The sequence below is a fragment of the Sylvia atricapilla genome, chromosome 7 (genome assembly GCF_009819655.1).
Source record: "Sylvia atricapilla isolate bSylAtr1 chromosome 7, bSylAtr1.pri, whole genome shotgun sequence".
In the NCBI taxonomy this organism is placed as follows: domain Eukaryota; kingdom Metazoa; phylum Chordata; class Aves; order Passeriformes; family Sylviidae; genus Sylvia; species Sylvia atricapilla.
Window position 1 is genome coordinate 35,099,446 of NC_089146.1, and position 20,857 is coordinate 35,120,302.

The window sequence follows — 20,857 nt, forward strand, 5'->3', positions numbered from 1 at the left end:
CATTTATTTTGCACGCAGAGGCTGTTCCTACAACCCCTCTGTGAGCTGCCCAGCTTCAGGGCTGACGTGCCCAATGGGCCTCTGGAAGATAACCACAGTTTTGAGGCAGCAGCATCATATTCTCTCAAAGCACTCCCTGAAGCTTGATGTAATATTTTATCTGCACACTGACCCCATCCCCCTGTTTTACACCAAATTTCAGCAGGGAAAATGCTTTTTCTTTCACCTCCCCACAGCACAAGGCAGGAGGTTTTTCACCTTCGGGCGCAGGACCGGTGCAAGAGCCACCACCCCAGCGTGACAACACCTCCGCCTCCCGTGTGGGGTTAAGTGATGCAGAAGGCATTGTGTGAAGGGCGAGGTTTTTTTTTTTTTCCTCTTAATGAGTCTAATCTGATTAACATCACCATTCGCTCCCTTGTGTGGAAACAATGTGGAGCCAAATTTAGTAACTGTAGTTTATGCCACATCACCCTGGGTACCTTTGTTCATAGTGCACATCTGGCACTGCCAGCTTTAACTTTACCCTCAACACCCTCCGTCCATGCTGGCATTCGTCGCCAGTGGAGCACGGGCTTGATTGGGATGCTAAAAACAATAAAATTCCTAAAATGGCCAATATATAGATGTGTATTTGGTAAACTCGCCTGTAGTTAACCAAAAAGCACAATTTTTACCCCAACAGGAAGATTTCATTTGATCTGCATGTGACTGGGGAGCTGATTTCATTTCCTGTAAAACCCCCTCGAATACCACAAAGTTACCTGACTCAGCTGCTTGTAGAAATCAAATTCAGTCTGAGATAACAGCTAATCATTTGTCACAGTAAGAAGCAATTCCCTGAAATCGGAAGGGAAAACCTGCCGCTTCAATCCGCAGGTCTGTCAGATTGCTAGAAATTACATTCTGCTCTGACTAACCTCTGCACTTGGATTGCTAACAACAAGCAGCCCGGTCTATCAAAAGAGAATATCATACAACCAGGAACAGCTTTTGATTTGTTCTATTCCAATAACCTGAGAAAAGTTTATGGACATGCATTGCTGCCTAGACCTCAATTTTCACCAACCTGCATACTGGCTGGAATTTATAGCTCTGCATCCCTACAGTAATGTAGGTAAAATTTACAGGCTGATTATCTGCTACTTCTTAGGAAGAAAATTAGAGTTGATTTTATAACTGCACAACAGATATTTGGTCTTTGATACTTTGAGTGAGGACGTGCAGTTTGGAAGCTCCAATTAAAATGCCAAAAAAAAAAAAATAGAAAATAAAAAAAAAAAAAGGAGGGGGGAAAAATTGATGAACTTTATGGAGAAGGAAGCTTTCAAAATGCAATTTATATTCTTTAGAAATGTTCCCAGAGAGTAAATTAAATGTATACCCTTCTATGTAAACACTATTTGTGCAGCAGTCATGTTATAAGTTTAATAAAAAATGATGTATCACCCCTGTTTGTAAGATTTATAATTCACATGGCAGTAGTGAATCTGGGAGCCTGGCCACAATGCATTTTCTATACTTAACTCTGTTATCTACAGTATGAGGATGCTTGCAACATTGGCAAAAAGGGGTACAAACAGTTCACTATCTTTGCTTGACTACTTTTTTTCATTATTATTACTATTTTTTGTAAGGAGATATTATTAAAATTGAAAGCTTGTATCTCAAAAGGCCAGAGCTACCCATGGGGTTAATGTTCTTAGCGAGACATGTTTAGGCAAATCTATCCCTGCACTTTTATTAGCAGGTAATGAAAAGGTGTAAGTTAAAGTGCGAAAGGACTCTGTGTTTTTTGAAAACAGTACTTCAGCAAAGAGCTTTATCTGGCAGAGCCTCTTTGTATTGTAATTACATATAATACAAATCTTCACAATAATTCAGAAAGAGAAAATGCTAATGTGCAGGTTGTGGCAGAAACTAAACCAAAGCAATGAGATTTGCAGCTACAGCTGATTCCCCATCTCACACTGTGATTTTTAACAATTCATTTCCCCACTCCTGTCTCCACTCTCTCGCTGAACCACAGCTACAAAAGTTATTTCTCTTCTTATTTCTGCTGTGCTCCTTTTCCCCTTGAAGTGCAAAAGAGATAAACCCCCCCAAACTGTTGATTAAAGTAGATTGGAGTTGGTAGGAGGAACTAGGAAGAGTTTCTAGCAGCTAAGCAGAATTTATATGAGGAACCAGCTCCTAACATCCTTTCCAGCTTTTTGCTCGCCGCTGCTCCAGTTTTGAAAACATGCAAAATTTATCTGACTTACCACAACAGCTTGAAGGACCAGCTTGGATAAATATGTATTTTTGTGATCTCTATTGGTTTTGCACATATGGTATCATCTACCTGATTGATTGTGAGGGCTCCATTGACTAAAAACTGAAGAGATTTTGGTGTATGCACTCATTCTGAAAATACATATTCATGGCAGGGCATGCCACAATCCCCTAAACGTGGAGTCACTGCCCTGCCTGGTGTCGGCGTCTCTCCCGCAATGAATCACCGGCGGGTGGACCCCTGACACTTCACCCTCCTGCAGCGGCTGCTGTCACCCTCCAGCTCCCAGCCACGTCCCTGACTCCAGCCAAAGGGCAAGGACCTGGCTGCCCTCCCCACCGGCCACCTCCCTCAAAGCACAGCCTTTCCTTAAGATGATTTTTTTTTTTTGTTATTTTTTTTAATTTCAATTTCAACAAGGCCAAATTAATTGTTTGCGAAATGAAGAAATGGATCCTGCAGCAATCTTATCCCTCTGACAACTCCTCACAATTTGCAACGGAGTTCCCTCTAGCCTCAGCCACGGAGCAGGGGCTGTATTTCTTCTTCTAAGAGTATTTTTTCCTCCTTCCTTTCCCACCGCCACACACTACAAGGGAGACAGACTATATGAAAAAAAACCCACTGTAAAATAAATAACTGCTTTCACAGGGAAAGGTTTGGGTTTCCCCCCCTCTCTTTTACATCCTTATATCTGACCCTAATCTAGATCCCACAGCCAGTGACAGAAATATTGACATCAGCCGGGAAAAGATCAGGTTTCTTTACACAGGGGACAAGTCCTGTAAACTCTGCTGTGTTGACAGAACCAGGTCCCGTGCTGGTGGGTCCCTGTGCTGGCCTGGAGAAGGTTTAAACATCATTCCTGCTCCTCTGTAGCCAAGGGAGCTTTCTCATTAACTTTAGTACCAGCATCATTACACCTTAAAAATAAATAGGGATGGATCCTGATACAGGAGGAACATGACCTGACTCTTAGTGCCCACAACAAGATGTTTCTGTATTGCAGAGTACAAAGAATACCACAGTCTGGCCGGAGATTAATTAAAACCCCCTTGGAAGTTAGCTAAAAAAACACCCCCAAAACTTCTCCTCTGTATTTTTACAGTCAAGCTATAAACTCCTGATGAACAGAGGCCACGGTGGAAATGTTGACACAAACCTCTGCTTGGCACTGGGAGCAGGCACGACCTCCTGTTACCTGCTCTGGTGAGAGCATTCATAGGTCCGTGATGAAGTAGGGGCACTCAGGATTTGTACAGCATTTTCCTTTCTATTCTGAAACTTGCTCAAAACCCAGCCCTCCAATTTTTGGTCACAGCTTTATCTCAGAAAAGACTGAATAGGTACTTAAAATATTTTTCAGGAGAAAGAAAGAGGCGAGAGAAACCCCTGCCCATTCTTCTGAAATTTAAGTAGGCAGCCCTTGAAAGATCACTGAGAAAAGTCTGTATTTTCTCAGGTTTAACTAAATAATTTATGCATACTTTCACTTTGGCATGATGAAGCAATTTTAGCCTTTAAAACCCACAACTACTCAGGAGGGAAAAGGTCTGGTTCCTGCAACTTAAATAATTTAAACATCCAGGTGGAAATGCTTTCAGTGCCGCTCCTTTCTGACACAAAGGAGGAAGACCCCAAAACTCTGAGACACTGAGAAGAAAAGGAGTGATAAAAGAGCTAACCTCGGATACATTCAATATTGAGGGGAAATCCGGCATTGTTCACTGGAAAAATACGACCAGAGACATGCTCACAGTACATAAATCCGCTAGGTAAAAACGCTTAGGAAAAAAAAAAAAAATCATTGGCCTAGAGCTACAACAAACATGCTTTGCAAAAGAGCATGGCAAAAATATCCCTCTGCCCTCCAACCCAAGTCAGAAATGGTTTGTGTACGCTTAAGGGTTAGGCAGATGTTAGGGGTCACTGAAGAAGCTGTGTGAAAAGCTGCACCACCAGCACCAGCTTCTGAATTTACAGAAATGAGTACGACGCTTGACTCCCAGCCCAGCAGCTCTGTGCCAGCTAGAAATGAAAAAGTACCTGGGCTACTTCACTCTTTCCCACATTAGATGGCAGATGTGAAACTCCTGAGACACATGCAGAAATTTATCAGCTTTAAGACAGGTAAGAACAGCCCTCTGAGTCAGTGTCCATCGCCCTCATGTTGGGTTTCGCTATGTGTGAGCACATAGGCAATGACAAGATGTCCTGGGGAAGGACAGGATGCCCAGTGGGAGCTGATGGTTTGGGGGAAACACACTTAAAAAATCCCTCCCAAAACCAGAAAGAGCGAGCCAACAGCGTAGGTATTGCTAGAACTAGACAACTGGTAATGATTTCACATAGTATTAAGCTCTGTTAATCAAGATGTCTCCCAGTAAACAGCATTACTGAAATGAACATTTGGCTCCATCCCAAGGACAGACATGCCTCGGACTTCTCTCCCCTTTGGTATGTATCGACCAGAAAGTATTAGAGGGAGAGTTAGCAGTGACCCATATATTTAAACCACCAGCATTTTCTGTTAGGGAAAAAATATCTGATTGTCCTTTCTAACAGGCTTTAAAGCCTCTATTGTTCGGCGCGAGCCTTCAAAACATGGCAGGGAACAATGTCCCGGGGCTGGAGAGATGCCTTCTGCATGCCCCTGGTGTTCTCCTTGGGTTTTGCAGAGACAAGAACTCCTGAATGTCCGAGATCCCTCCATTGCTCGTGTTCCTCAAGGGAATGGTGGTAGAACACCAAATTAGTAACAGTGTCCACCCCTCCACGGCCAAGCTGGTCCCAATTCAGAGCTCACAGGGCATCAGGAGCAAACATGAGGTGCCACGGGGAGGAGAAGGAGGAGGAAGAAAAAAAAGGGAGGTCAAACCCAGCCATGCCCGTCTGTGGGATTTTCCCCAGCATTCTTCACCTGGGATTTCCTATTGCTCTGCCACACACCTGAGAAGGGAAGCGAGAAATAAGCCATGCTCCTCTGGCTACCCCTCCATTGACTACATATTTTCCATGGCCTATTTCCCTTTTCTATTTTTTCCTACCAGGTGTCTCACTCAATATATCCTGATCAATGCAAAAAAGGGCAAAATTCATGCCTTGCAGCACTAGAAATGCTGCAATTGCTGTTGAAACTGATGCTCTTTCAGCATAGATTTTTGTTGCTGTGCTCATGAGGAGCTACTGGCTGCCAGCATGTGTGTGTGTGTGAAGTAACACCACCTCCAGAGCCTGCTTCCCACCAGAATTTGAGCTTAAAATGGCTCAAAGTTTCTCCTATCTACATGTGCCTCATGGTCAGCTGAAATGTTCTTATTAGGCAGGTCCCCAACCTTATCCTCGCAGCCAAAAGGAAATGCGGAGTAGGGCATAAGAGGCTGTTGAAACCACATGTCATGTTTGGGTTTGCTGTGTCATAATGATTTTATTCTGGTTGGGATAAGGCTTTCTGCAGCTGTTTTCCTATGGAGCTGATGGCAAAGGGCAAGGACTCGGCTGATACTGAGAAAAAAGGAACAGCAGCAAGGAGGGGGGATGTCCCAACAGAGAAAACATCTCTGTTAAAAATGCACTATTTGTGCTGTTTTAAGTGTGCAAACTTCAGAGGCACTGCCTGTGGTTAAGAGGTAAAAGAAGGGATGTGGAATGAGGCTTCAGACCTCAAGCCTTCAAGTATTTTCCCTTTTCTACAAGTGCTATTAATAGCAGCACCCCAGACCTCACCTCGCCTCAGGAAAGTGTGGGTGTCCTGGCTGCTCCTGGCTGCTCCAGAACCTCTCTGCTACCAGAGAAAAGAAACTCCCCTGATTCCCTCACAGGTGCGACTCCTATCTGGACTGGCAGGATGGCCTCATCCTCTAATTAATGTAAAAATGTACAGCAATTTTCCTGAGGATGTGCTGCCTCCTGCACCAGGTACCTGCCCAAAAACCCCAGCTCATTGCTTTGAGGTAGGAACATCCTTTGGGTGCCACTGAGTGAGTTCAGGTTTCAGCCAGTGCCTACCCCAAGGTCAAAAGAGAACATAAATTTTTAACAAAAAAGATCTGACTTGAAATTAAAAGTTATTCCCTCTTTCAATGCAATACCGAAGCACAACCCATGTCAGGATTGCATTTCATGGGAGAAAGTTAAACTTTCAAGGTTAATACTGTTTCTGAACGAAGTATATATCAGATTTTTTGGAGGCCTTTCTGCTGACTTATGCCTTGCACCCTTGAGTTTCGATGGGAACTGGAGACCTTGTGTTTGCAAACCTGTGCAATTTTGGGCAGTAGAATAACCATTATATCAACACCAGGAACAAAGAAAGCTCAGGGACTGTGTGAAACTCCTCTCACAACAACCCAAAAAATAAAGAGGCAGCCCATTTGGCACCGAGCTCCCTGAGGAAACTGCGTGAACCCGAGGTGAAAGGCCTTTTCTTCTATTCCCAGGCTGCTAAACCATCTAGCTCTCCTCATTCATTACCCCGAGTTAAGCTTTGCAAGCTTACAGTAAACCTGGGAGAGCTCAGGTTTTGTACAGAGGAATTTCACATTAAGGATTCGTTTCCCCCGCCTCCAGCCTGTTCCCCTGAATCTTCAAACAGAACACCTGATATAAACCTAAAATCCTAATCTAGCCTGAAGTGCATTAATAGGAGCTTTGATTTTTCTGTTTAAAAAAGAAGAGAATTAGCTCCATAATCCTACTAGTTATACTTCTAACAATATTATTTTAAGACAATTAATTCATATTTAAAAATAATGAAATTACTAGCACAAGACACTAAACTTCTTTTAGTATATTAAATTGGGCAGATTGCTTCTCTCCTTCTAATTATGAATGTAGCAGTTACAAAAGAAACTGTCATTTTGATAGAGTAAAAGACAATCTGTCTGCCAAAAGTGTCCAACCATAATTCTAAAAAAAAAGTCATCTGCATCAAGAACATGCTACTTTGTTTGATGTACTGTCTTATTGGAAACCTAATTTGCTTTCAACCTCTGAGACAACACATAACATAAGTTTGTGTGACTAATTTTCTTGGAAATATGAGTAATTAGAATAAGGGACCATTGCCATCGCAGGAACGGGTAGCTTGCAAAATTCCGAAATAAAAACGCTTTAAGTCGCTTTCTTTTCCCTTTCAGCCACATATTCCTGAAGGGAGAAGGATGGCTTTGCACAGTGGAACGTAAGCTCACATGTAAATCGTGAACTACTGCAAAGTACGGAGAGGTTTATTACCTGAGGTGAGCACTCCCAGAGCTCCTGGAGTATAAAAGCATTAGCCGTATGTTCTAACCGAGTCATAAAAATCAATAAACAGGAACCCCCCACCTGTGCTATGGCCCCAGTGTTAAGTTTTATACACGTAGTAATAGTGCATATCAATTTTCACCACCCTTCCTACGCTAGCTATTACAAGGCATACAACCACCGGAGGGACTGCGAGAGCAGTGCCATTCATCCCACGGAGTTGTCCAGATGCCAGCTCCATTGCATCATTGTCAATTTTATTCTATCTACAACTGGACAAGGCTGCAGCCCCGGCTCCTATCCACCCACTCAACCCCGCAACAATTGCAAACTCTGTTCGGCTGGTTAAAGAGTTTACAAGCCAGCTGAAAGAAAACAGAACAGTTGCATATTAATGCACCCAACCCCTGAAAGATCACATAATGGAGCGGGAGAAACGTGTAACTGCAACCAATATGGGATCTTGTCCAGCTGCCGCAGCCTGTGGATCAGTGACCGGGTTTTTAAATAAATTAATGATAAGCATCCATATGCAGCTGCGCCAGGTTTCGGCTGCAACTGGTTGTGTTGCTGGAGGCTCCATAGTTGCCCAGAGGTATGGGAAGCGTGGGTAGTCAAAGCTACTGGATGCTAAAAAATCAAACAGCCCTACAGATGTGGTAGCTCTGCCAGGTTGCAAAAATAACCACTAAATCACGCTTATCTTATAATTAAAAAGAATGCCCCTGATAAGGCAGGGAGGAGTATGAGAATAAACCTTTGCCACGTACTTTCCACTATTCATTAATCTATGGAAATAAGGGTGGCAGGTTTATTTAAGTATCAAGGAGGCCAGGAAAGTTGGTTGCTTCTTGTTTTCAAATCAGGACGAAGGAAAGGAAAAAAAGGCCACCCCCCAAAAATCTTTGAGGAATATTTTGTTCTACAGGCATCCTTTAAAAGTGTCAGGCTTTCTAATTACAGCCCCAAAATGACCACTGAAGCCTTTAGCAAGTAATGAGAAGCACTTGAGGATGAAGGCTTTGATTCTGAAATAAGTCTGACCTAAGAGTAGTCTCGCTTTATGAAGCTGTGGTGGCTTCAGTTTTAATAGGCAAGAAGGAAAGAAAAAAATAGGAAAAAAATAAATACCCAGCACTTGACGATGACCCTTTCTCCCCTCCCCAACAAAAAGACAAGGAGTTTTATCTGCCTGAGGTTGCCTCTGATAGTGCTTACGGTCCGGAAGTACCACTCATGGGCACTTAAAGCAGCATCACACAGAAGCATAAAAATAGAATAAAGTTGTACAGCAAATGAGAAATTATGATATAACTCAAGTGTTGTGACACGAAACGAGCAAAACAAGCACTCCCAGCATTCCCTGGAACTGATAAAAATCTATCTGAAATTAGTAGTGCCATCAAGGTGCTGCTTAGGCTGAAGAAGTGCCTTGAAAAGCTCTCTGCAGTGAGAGTCAGGACAGCTTTGTGGTGAAGTTAACCATTTTAGGCAATGGGAAGAAAGTAAGACCATTGTAGTTGTGAACAGCTGGCATACAATAGATAATTTAAGGGAAAGTGACCCTCATGTATAATTTTTAACTGAAGAACTGTCAAGCCCCATTAGTTCCAACAGAGCCTGGTAGTACCGAGGCAGGTTTATTGGGGCTTTGTATTAGAAGAGTTTCCTACAGAGAAGAAAAAAAAATAATTTTAAGGGAACTTTTGTGGATTCAGAATTAGTTCCTTTTTTTTTTTTTTTTTTTTTTTTTTTTTTAAATCTTAGCTGCTGTTTGAGACAATGACATCTTTGCTTTTTTTTTTCAGAAGGGAACCCAGAAAACAGTAAAAGTATATTTTGGTGCCAGTTTAACCAATTACTGTTGTTTGAAACAATAGCATCTCTGCTTTTCTTTTGAGAAGAGAACTCAGAAAATGGTAAAAACATATTTTGGAGCTAGTTTAGCCATGTTCTGAGCCACATGTGCTGATAATGCTGAGGAATTCTGAGAGACACCCATTAAACGTGGAAACCGTGCTGTTAAATCTACGTCACCGCCTTGGCCAGTGAATAAAAAGGCAAGTAAAAGAGCAAGGAAAGAAAGCAGGACTCCTTAAATAAGTGCAAATAATGAAGGGTAGAACCTGAGTAGAACATAAAAAGTGAGCAAGTTAGGTAAAATAAAGCTCCAGCACCATTTCTGCAGACGTATTTTAGAGGCCAGTCCAACATTATAAACAATTGCTATAAAACCTGAAAGGTCCAGGTGTCGCTAAGTCATGTTTACTTTATGGCTTTCACTTTGCTATTTTGGCAGAACTTCTAAGGCCCTACTGAGTGATGTTGCCCTTAACTTAAAGCGCTATAACTTTCTTGCCCAAACTTAAAAGAGATACTGTAAAATTATTTAGCAACTTCTTGGGCCATAAACCCAGAGTCCTCTCCTGAGTGTCAGTCAGCCCTGCTCTAAATGGTGCAGTTTGATGGTGGATGTGTGGTGGGTCTTGGGGACATTCATGGGAATTGGGGTAAAGGAGGATGACAGAGAATGTTCATCTCCTCCCTCAAAGGGCTCACACTCCTGGCAACCTTGGGTGCTTGAGGGCATGGGGAAAATGGGGGAAAAAAAGTAGCGGATACAGGAAAGGGTTTGGGCTACTCTCCTTGTAGAGTTCTCCTTCCTTGGGGAAAGTGGTGTGGCAGGAAGGTGGTGGGTTTGGGGGAAGTCATTTCCCTGCACCGCTGGGGTCCCACCATACTTTCTGTAGGAGCCAAGGGTGGGTGGATGACACAAAACCAGAATGCTGTCATAGCTGAGGTCAATATTTGGTTTAAAGTAAATAAGATTAGCTAATTCTGGACTTAACAATTTGACTTAAGGCCTCTATTAAAAAAAAAAAAATAGAGACTGTCATTTAAAGAAATTATAAAAGAGCCATCCTTTTAAACTCAACTCAAGTAATATGACAAAAAAGCCAGGAGTTATAGGTACTGCAGATTGTCCTTTACTAGACACTCTATTACATGTAGTCATTAGGCCAGCTATAAAAAGAAGGTTTAAATACTAATGTATTTTTTAATTTGTTTTATACCCTAAACAAGCAATCAATGTACATTAATAAACATAATTGTTTTTTTGGCATTTGTCCATTCATTTGGTCTACCTTGTCAGCTCCAGCAAACACATCAGCAAAATTCAGCAACCACAATACACAAGAAGGAAACACCAATGAGGCCACCTCAAATAAGCAGAATGTATTGAATTACTTTGCTGCTCCACTATTGACAGACTGAAACCCCCAAAGTTGACCATAACTGTCCTCCTGTCCGTCTTAAACAATGACTTTGACAGGTTTTAGTCCACAAATACAGCTTTGGAGTGCTGTTGCAAAGAACCTTTAACGAGGTGGTAAATATGTTTACCTTTGATAAGGTGAGCTGCCTGATAAGATAAGGTGGATGGCCACTTTTCAAAAGCAAACATGCACAGAGCTCCGAGCTTTCACCCAGGAGCTCTGCTGGATTTGATCAGCATAAGGAAATGTCTACTCGCTCTGGAATAGCTTCCTGAAATCAATTTGTTCCTTTTCAGTTTTAATTATAAAACACCACTCGCTAGAGAGAGATTTATTCACTCAAGAGGGTGCAACGCTGGAGATGGATGTGCAAAAGGTGCTCATCTCTGTACTCTTAGCAATTAGGGTGCAACTCTCAGTTTAACTAAGACACTGTGGGTATCTGCCTCCTGGTGTGTCACTTCCAAGCAATCCCATCCAAGGGACATCCTGCAAATGGAAAAGATCAGGGAATATCTCAGAGGAGGACGCTCTAGTTGGTCTGGTATGATTACCTTGAGTGATAGTGACCAGAGAAATGCATACCAACAAAAAAGCTCCACTGGGGGCAAAATCTGTATTGCGACCTAATAATGCTTCCTGACATCTCTACCAGGTCCTCTCCATAGGTGACCCCACCATGACAATCCTGGCTGGCCCATCGGTTGTGGGTGAGGAGAAGGGAGGTAACGTGGGCAGTGTCTGCGCCACAGAAATCTCTTAAAATGTCATTTGTCGGGGGAGAGGAAAACAAAATTGTTGCGAGAGCAACAGAAGCTGCGAAGTCCAAAATGGGAGCTCCACCAAAGCCTTTAACGCACTAGAAAATTTATGAAAACATGAATAAAAGGTAACTTATTCAGTGTCAGCCTTACATATTTATAGTTTAAAAATTAGTCAAAGTTTATGTCCTGAGGTTGCACCTACAGGAAGCCAGATGTGTGCCTTCTGCATGTGACCTAAGACAGGCCTGAAGCAACAACTAGATAATTTCTCGCTCATACTCCACACCGTCGATCGCGGCGGCTTTCTGAGGTGAGAGAATCTGACAGCACTAACTCTCCAGGGCAGAACTTTCCAGTCAAGTGGATCAACGGACTGAAAATCTCTTATGAATAGTCATTAGGCCTTCATTACAAACCCCTCACAACCCAGTTCTCTTTTCGCAACCAAATGCCTTTTGTCATCTTCACAAGGTGCATCATTTAATTACCAATTGATTTCTTTATATATGACAACATGTCAGATAGCAAAATACAGTGTATCTCCCTTAGGGGGAGAAGTCTGTTAACTATCAGCGTGCCAGATTACTGAATTTAGCTGGAAGACAGCTATTCCCTCCACTGCGCCTTTATTTTAACTCGCTTTCCAGTTTTCCAGAGGAGTAACGCGGGGAAGAGGCAAAGGCGAGGAGCAGAGCAAGGAGGGATTATTTCCCCCCCATTCTGTCAAGAAATTAAAGCTGACTTCCAGCGTTTCTCACTCTGTTTTTAGGCAGGGGCACCCCATGCACGCACACATGTACGTTGGCATTGGCGGCTGTGTGCACACACAGAGCCGGGCTCAAACACGTCAAACAATTGTTCTCATTATCCCAGGAATTTACCCAGCTTCTGACTTTGCTAGCATGCTGAATCTTCCCCTTCACAACTGCAGCCTGATAATCAAGCCAGTACTGTATTAATAAGCTGAATAATAAGGGAATTTCAGAAATGTACAGGACTATTATACCGTAACAATAAAACCTCAAACTGAGTAAACCAGAGCAGTGCTGAAGGTAGGCGTCGGGAAAGAATGAAACCAGTGTTGCAGTAATGCACTCCATTGTATGGCAGTGTAAATGCCTGCTTCTTTCATACACAGAAGCTACATTACACGAGTCCGAAATGTTCTCAGAGCATCACTGTGCCTGGTTGTGATAGAACCTGGCACCAGCAAGCACTGAAAGCTGACATTATACTGTAGGATGTGCTGCAGGTGTGCAGGCCTGCGAACGTGCTCTAATTACATATTTTCCTGCAGAGCAACAATTAAGGTCGCCAAAATAATTGCCAGTTTCTTAATCCCTCTCTAACAAGACTGACATAAGGAATGGTTTATTTTTCTCTGGTTATTTTGAAAGTGTTCTCAAGATTTTGTTTTTTTTTTTTCTAGCGCGCCGCATAAAACTAATTCTTACATTCAAATGTGTGATTATAGCCATTGTTGCTGCTGGGATGGGTTTTTTTAAGGCCAAACCCTTTCTGAATTCTAGAGTACTACTAAAATAATGAAGAATTGCTGATTGTATAACCTGGCGTGCTGTTTCAACATTTTCCCCGCAAGAAAGTACTCATTTTCCCTTTCTGCATGCATTTGCTCAGTGTTTGGGGCTCTTTTTCAAGACTACAAGCTCCAGGTCAGTGCTCAGAGCCCTCCACAGCGGCATTAGGACTGCACTATTCCATTCAGGCAGCCAGAGAACTACAGAGTCCCATCTGTGTCCAGGGTTCAATAAAGAATCACCTTTATTTTCATTACAACTGGCCTTATCTACTGTGGGAGACATTACAGAGGCTTCTTTCTCAGCGGCGTCAAGCACTCGACTTCAAACAATTGAAACAATTGTAGTACATGAGACAGAAAGGAGATGTCTGGTGCATCTATTTGCAAAGCTGAGGCATTTAACAGCAACCATTATACATTGTAGTTATATATAGCTCTCTTGTAGACCTTGGGAATAGTGGCCAGCATGAGTCAAAGCCAGAGCTGGGATCAACAGCCGCGAGTCAACTGATTTTCATCGGGAAGCACCGAATGATACGAGCCAGGAACCCTCCATCCCTTCCCTCTGACTCTTACAGAAATGGAAACTGTTGGATAAAGCTGTGGTCTCAGCCTCCACACAGAGACCTTTCTCCTCTTCCTAAGGCCTCAGAGCTTTCAGCTCAGCCCAAGCTTTGGCTCTCATCTTGGCTGAAGAGGTACCTTGGGACAGTTAACCTTTGGGGTGATTTCTGCAGGACCTGGGTCAGACCCACCCACTCTTTCTGAATAAAACCTCTGGAAGGTATTTTACATAGAAATGCAAGGACATTTGTATTCAGTCATGTTAAGACAAACCTCCACTTCTGGGTTAAGCCAGAGGTTAATAGTCTGCTCTTAATTATATTTTTAAATAGTAGGACTTGTTTCCAACATTCTGACATAGCCTGCTGTCCCTGCTCTATCTATGAGCAGGTCTTACTGATGTCAGAATGAGTATTGCTTATGTCAGGATTAAATTTGTCTGAGCAACCCCAAAGATCAAACAAAAAATGCCACACAGCCCCAGTCAAAGGATGTCCAGAGGTATGCCAGGGAGATTGGCTTGACATGCAAAATCACATTCAAACATCTAAGAATATTAGCATTAATGAACCAGGCAAGACACCCTTTGATAATTGTTGGCAATCTGAAAACTTTGCTCTGAGGATATTAAAAGTAAACTGTTATCATCTGATTGCCAGTTTTAATCCCACTGATAGAAGCTGCCACAACCTGTCAGCATTAAATATATAACAAGGGGGTTATGAATATAAATTCCTGCTGGGGAGCGTAGGTAGATGTCCACCTTTGCAAAGGGCATTACACGTTCACAGACTGCAGAAGTGATACTAACATCACAGACTCCTACTAAGTTACTAGTTTTACTGCTAACTCCACTACTCACTTTCTAAATTTGTCCCTCTTTCCTACACTTCTCTTGAAGTCTTCCTTCAACAGAGATGAGCTAATCAGTTGCTTAGACACCCGTCCTCATAAAGCTGTTCACATCTTTTTTATGCTCCACCTGCAAAAGCCACAACAGTGGTACTGTGATACAGGAAAATATATTTTCCCTCATTGTGCTTATTACTTTGCAATGGTCATTGATTCACTCTACAAGTGAGTAAACAAAGGAAATTTAAACTTTAATGGATATTAAATTATTTGCAAATGAATCGTTTGCTCTTCTCAAAAAGCACAAATGCATTTTGTTCACTTGAAACCTACTTAGAGAAGCTGCATGGGAATGATGAAACTCAAAGCTCAGGGTCATCCACAACAAGGTTAAAATTTTCAGACCTGGTCATTTCATTAATACTGTGTATAGAAACATACAGTGTGGTTCTCCAAGGAGTATAACTTCACTTGTAGGCGCTGAATCTTCAGTCTCCAGCATATTTGCCATGCTGGGAGATGGTGCAATAGGCACCTGATTGGCGCTCCAGATTGGAAAGCAGTGATTTTAATGGGTCCATAGCCTGCAGGGACTGAAGACATTGGGAGAGGTCACAGCATAAGGCAGATCAGAGCCAAAGCATGACTGTAAGGCAGGGCCAAGTCTCGTTGGTTTCATTCACGTGAGAACTGAAGTGATTTCAGCAAGGAGGCCATGGCCCTGTTTACATGAAAATGCTTTGAAGGGAAATATTTTAGGTTTTGATCAAAACCTCATTTACATTCTTACAAAGAAACTGCGAAGAGTTATAAATGAGCTGTAGAGTATATTATAAAACACATTTTAAAAGTAACACATGCTCAGAGACGGATAACATTAGAATAAAAGTAGGTGCAATACCCAAGATGAACATTTCTTATGAGCAGAGATCACGCGAGAAAGCATTCCACAGGCATAACTTTGCAGATAATCAAAGCCAAGTATTAATACATTTTTATCAGTCCACCTTCTAAACAATATTTCAGTAGATTTCCTTTCACACAGTGATATTTGTAATAAATGTTCTGCCTTTGTTTTAAAGTCAGTCCGTAGAAAGATGACATCAGCTTAGCAAACAATAAAGTGCCTGTAATATTGTCTCCAGAGGGCTGTTACATTTACTTTGTAGCAGTAAAATTCAATTTTCAAAAAACACTATATGAATGATGTTAGGTTATTAACCCTATCACCACCGTAAAACATCATCATTGTGTGTAGAATGTAGGTCAGTATCTAGGAGCTAGAAGTTGCTTTTTGTTAAATAATCCATTTAAGCTGCTTTTCTTTCCTATAGCTTGGGTTGTGTCCCTTCCCTTTGAAAAAAAACAAACCAAAAAACAGTCTCATTTTTAATCTCAAGGCTCTGAGCAAGCGTCCTTATTACACATCTCATTTTAAGGTGTTCTTCCTTTGTTACTTTCAGATTTGGCCGCACACTTTTGAAGAGCGACTCTCTGTGAATTCTTGTTATTCAGAGCTGCTCTCAAAGAGAGAGAGAGAGAGAGGGGGGAAAAAAAAGTGTATCAGATCAGCCTACGCCTGTGGTGACTCTCACAAGTTTCAGTTCAAGGAAAGAGAAGAAAATCAGCAGCTACAAATTCTGACTCATTTTGAAATTTCAGCGCGACTGAGAAGCGACCGTCCTGATTTGGGGACCGAGTGCTCAGCCCCTGCTCATGCTCAGAGCTCCTGAGCTGAATCTGGTTTTCCTTAGCAAGCTCCAGGGGAAAGAAAGATCAGCGAGCAAACTGTCCACAAGCCAACCCGTCACATGGCTCCCTATAAAGAGGATTTGCATACCTGACACAGCTATGGAAATATTCCCCACCCGGGAAGGGGCTAGAGGGAAGGACTAATAGCGCCCCGCTATCAGGATGCAAGGGGTTAACTAGTTAAACTTCTACAACCCCCCACAGTAACTTTCCAAAAGCTGACAATAAGTAAAAGAAGTGCTGGTTATCCATTTTTTAAAGGGATGGGATTGGTTTTAGAAGAAAGGGAAAGAGGATCAAACACCTCAGAGCAACAAAAGGTTGTGTCAGAGGGCCCTCAATCACAAACCTCCTTCAACAAGAGATATTCCAACCTTCCAGAGCAGTTACCCAGGCAGCACGGCTAAAAAGTTCCCTGACATGAAAAGAACAAAAACAGAAGGGACAGAGGTAGTTATTGTTATGCACACTCCTCTTTTTTTTTTTTTTTTTCTGGGGCTTTTTCTCTCCCCCACAAAACTTTTTGCATAAGCTGTTCGGGGGAGAAGTAATAGTGCTGCTTATTGAAAAGAAATCCCCCCTCTTTGCATCTCCCTACCTCCTAGGTTGGGAGGTATGGCCCAGCAGATTCTCAGCCAGGAACACCTGATGAATGGGGAAGGTCAGCTCCATGAATGCTTCAAAAGAGGCATCCGAAATTAATAAACATAATTATAATGTCTCCTGGTTTTCATCGCCCCCTGAACACATATTTGATTTTTTTTTCTTCTTCCAGACAAGCGAAGTTGTGTGCACACAAAGAATGTAAATTATTTGCATTTGCAGTGTCAGGTCTTGGAGGTATCTTAACAGCATGTAAGAATTTTCCACTTAAATGTAAATTATTAACAAGTCAGAGTTTTCATTTGTTTTATCTCCTGATGTGCAATCTAAATAAATAAATGGCACACTTTATAGTGTTCACCACCCACTTCTCCGCTCTTTCAAAAACATACTTTATATATGCTACCTCTGCTTGAATAGGATGGTGGATCATTCTCTCTTTCATCATTTATCTTTGTCTCAGTGCTTCTTAGGGGTTGAGGTTGTTGCTTTTTTTTTTTTTGTTAAAACAAATTTACCTCCAGTACTTCATCAAGTTTTCCTGTGTAATATTGCTAAGTAAACAGCACAGTGGTTTATTCATAAAATATTCATATTTCAAAATGTTCCTTCCCAACCACCCCTCCTGGGTTTACCTATGTTTACAAATATGTAAGCCTTGTTAATATGCCTTGTCTGGGGAATGGTGAGTAGTGACCCTCCTTGAGGCACAGCTCTTGCTGAAGAAGTGTATTATTTCAGCTGGGAGAACAGCAAAGCTCCGGGATGAGACTGATTGATTAAGACCAGATGGATGGCCACACATAGGTGTGACAAAAATAGAAACACATTGCAAACATTCCTGGCATTGTCCTCCTGTGGTCTGGGAGGTGGATGGACCCGGTGGTACCTTATCTACCTCCTGATGGGCTCCAGAATTGAAGAATGTTAATGAAAGCTAACTCTGCCTTGCCTGCCTTACAGTGACACTTATTACAATGAATCAAGCTTAAAACTGCATCCTGTAAATAAACTCCGGGTTCCCCCAGTCCTGATCGAAAAATGACAGCTGGCATGCCACTGGAAAGCGTTTGCATGCGTTTCTCTGAAATTAATTCGAAGTAAGGAGCTCAGAAAGAACGAAAGAAAGAGAAGGAACGAGAAAGAAAACAAACAGAGCGTACCCACATCCTCTCCTTAAAATTAAACTTTCAGAAACCACATAAAGGAGTAAGTGCAAAATGAATGACCTCTGGTTTGGAGAATAATGTTTCATTGAAACCCTCTCAGCTTTTATGTTTATTGGCCATAAACTGACCAAGCCTCTCAAGGCTGTGGTTGTTCTTCACTGAAATGCCGAACTAAGCGCCTGAACCCCACTCACCTTTACTGAAGAGAGGGGGTCTGAAGAAAAAAAGGGGGAGGCACCTAGCAGGATCTGTCCGAGAGTGGCCGTGCACACCTCAGAGATGCCATCCCTGCCTGGCCATATCCACCCTTCACCTTTCATCACAGCACAGGATGTATTTCTCACACTAAGGAAAATGCCATTAACTAAACCTTCCCGTTCACGTGGAGAGAGCCTTTGGGAAGGAGGTGGGAAGCAGTGCAAGACCAGGCTCCCAGGGCCACCTCACTTCTGTCCCTCCACCTATGGCACACCACAAACAGGTAGCATGGCAAGCTCCAGGCATCAGCCCCGACACCAAGAGACGTTTAAAACCACAGGAGCATCCCAAGCCTCTGCCCGGCACAACCCTTTTCCCATGGCACAGCTTGGAGCCTCGTGACAGCCATGAAGGGAGACGGTAGAAACCAGACCCTGAGGTTTTCTGTCCCTCTCCCTAAAACTCCAGCTCAGCCCCAGCGTGAGCTTTTTGCTCGAGCTCCCCTGGCATGGGCCTGAACCGATTACCTACTTGTTATAAATCTTCTCAGGTTTCACAGGCACACATTTGCCGGTAGGTTCCCAACCCAGCATTTCGGGACGTCGGGGCTCACAGAGACACATTCTCACACATGCAAAAGCCCTATGATGGATCAGGGGCTCCTCCATTCACCCCTCCACTTTAAGCAAAACCGTTCCTAATATACCTTTTCATACGTGAAGCATAATGAATGTACCTTTTCTTATGCATGTACAATACTGTACTTTCACCCACTGGCAAAGAAGTTCGCTAAATTACTAAGAGCGTTTAAAGAGGTGGCATTCATTGTAATATACAAAGGAATTTAAAGCACATTTACAAATGAATCGGCAGGCACGCCAACAGGAAAAACAAGTTTAAATGTAAAATTCAAAAAAACACCCCAAAAGAATAAAATTGAGGATTGCTTGAAATTATTATTATGATATGAAAATGTTTGTCCATTCCGCAGGCTGAAAACTACTTAATTTCTCTTCATCTGCAATTCAGGTGACGGTGGTTTTAAAGAAATATTCTTTTCCTTGGTTTCCTTCCCCCCTCCCCAGCTGAGTAATAAAACATAGACTGATTTAAATAAGAATCATTATGCTCAGAAGGCCTCCTCTGGCTGGAAGACTTTTGTTCCACATGTCCCATAATCTCACTCCCACATGGCTGCCATAAGGTTGATGCTGAAATCAAACTCTACTATAGAATTTGCTTTTAGACACAGCAAAAATATGTATATCAGTTTGGGGAAAGGAGTCCTGTAATTTAAGTAATGGGAGAAATATACTTGGGATAGAAACCTCTTGACTTTGCTGCTCCCTTCTCTGTGTTTCCCCCTCATCCAGGTTGCTATAAGCATATGAAAAATGCTTTTAATTTTATCCATTTCTGGCCATATCTGTCACACACACGAGCGAGATAGCAGTTAGGTTTCGACTTATCTCTTCTTTACCACCTCAGCAGCAGGTTTAAAATAGATCACGCTCCTCTAGTTATTTGAGGCCAAGGTGTGTGTGTAACTCCCTTCCTGAGCAAAACCTGATAAAGGAGGAGCAAGCCACCCCATGGGAGGCGGTTTGCTCCCAACTCAACCCCGAAAGTCTCTATCGCAGCATCTCACAGCTCTGGTTTCATTTGACAAGTACAAGTCAGGGCAGCTCTCACCCATGACTCGGGTCACAACGTGGCCAGGCTGGAAGTTATGGCCCTATTTTTAAGCGCTTTTCTATGCGCTGTTTATCTGTTTCCTTAAAACTCCCACTTTCACCCCTGCCCCATGGACGGCGCGCACGCGGCACCGCGGCTCCCACGCGCCCTTTTCCGAGACAAGGCGACTTTGTTTTACACCCAGGGACACCTCCTCAGCCAAACCCTGTCCCCAAATTCTTCTCGGGCGCACGTGACACGAGGCGATCCATGGCAGAGCCCAGGGAAAGCTCTCAGCAATGTGCAATCCATTTTCACACATGCTATGGATCTCATGGCGTCACTCACACGGTCACTGCACACGCAAAGTATGTTAAAGCCCGTTTCTGCTACTTTTTAAGTAAATTAAAAACTCCCTTTGCCTCCCAGGCAATTAGGCTGAGGCCCTAGGACTGGCTTAAAGCGGTGAGGCTTTGAGACTTTGCGTTCAGTGGTATCTGGCCTGGGAATATTTGTGGCTTGGTAAAATTTTGCACACACGCTCTCCAACTTGGCTTTTTGGGACATGTTGGGGAAATGGCTATTTTTTGCATGAATGTAAAAAAAAAAAAAAAAAAAAAAAAGAAAAAGGCATGAAATTATGCTCCTTTTTAATGAAAGGGTAGTTTTGCTTGACAAAACATATGTCTCTTATTAACAGTATTAATAGAAATAGGCCTGCTTTCAAACTTGCAATGAAACATGACAAAACCCAGGGCTGGGTTCTGAGCTGAGCTTCAGGCACCTTTGCAACCCAGTGCGGGCCTGCCTACCAAACCCCATCCCTTGTGAACAAAAACCACCCCTCTGAGCATCCCACTAAATACCTGCAAGGCCAGGAGCTACACTAGGAGCTCATTTTGCAGGATGCTCTCTCCAGCTGGGAAATTCAGGAGATCCTC

General features: G+C 42.7%; 1 protein-coding gene and 1 long non-coding RNA gene across 4 annotated transcripts in view; one reads left to right on the forward strand and one right to left on the reverse strand.

Annotated features, from left to right (window-relative positions):
* ZEB2 (zinc finger E-box binding homeobox 2) overlaps window positions 1-20,857 on the reverse strand; it is a 114,173-nt gene that overhangs the window by 57,907 nt on the left and 35,409 nt on the right.
* LOC136363729 (uncharacterized) lies at window positions 11,216-16,110 on the forward strand. Of its 3 annotated transcripts, none has more exons than XR_010744037.1 (4): window positions 11,216-11,344; window positions 11,456-11,689; window positions 13,550-13,802; window positions 15,984-16,110. It is a non-coding gene; the product is annotated as an uncharacterized lncRNA (long non-coding RNA). The 3 variants fall into 3 exon arrangements; XR_010744036.1 differs by having other exon boundaries at window positions 13,539-13,888; window positions 15,984-16,103; XR_010744035.1 differs by having other exon boundaries at window positions 13,550-13,888; window positions 15,984-16,103.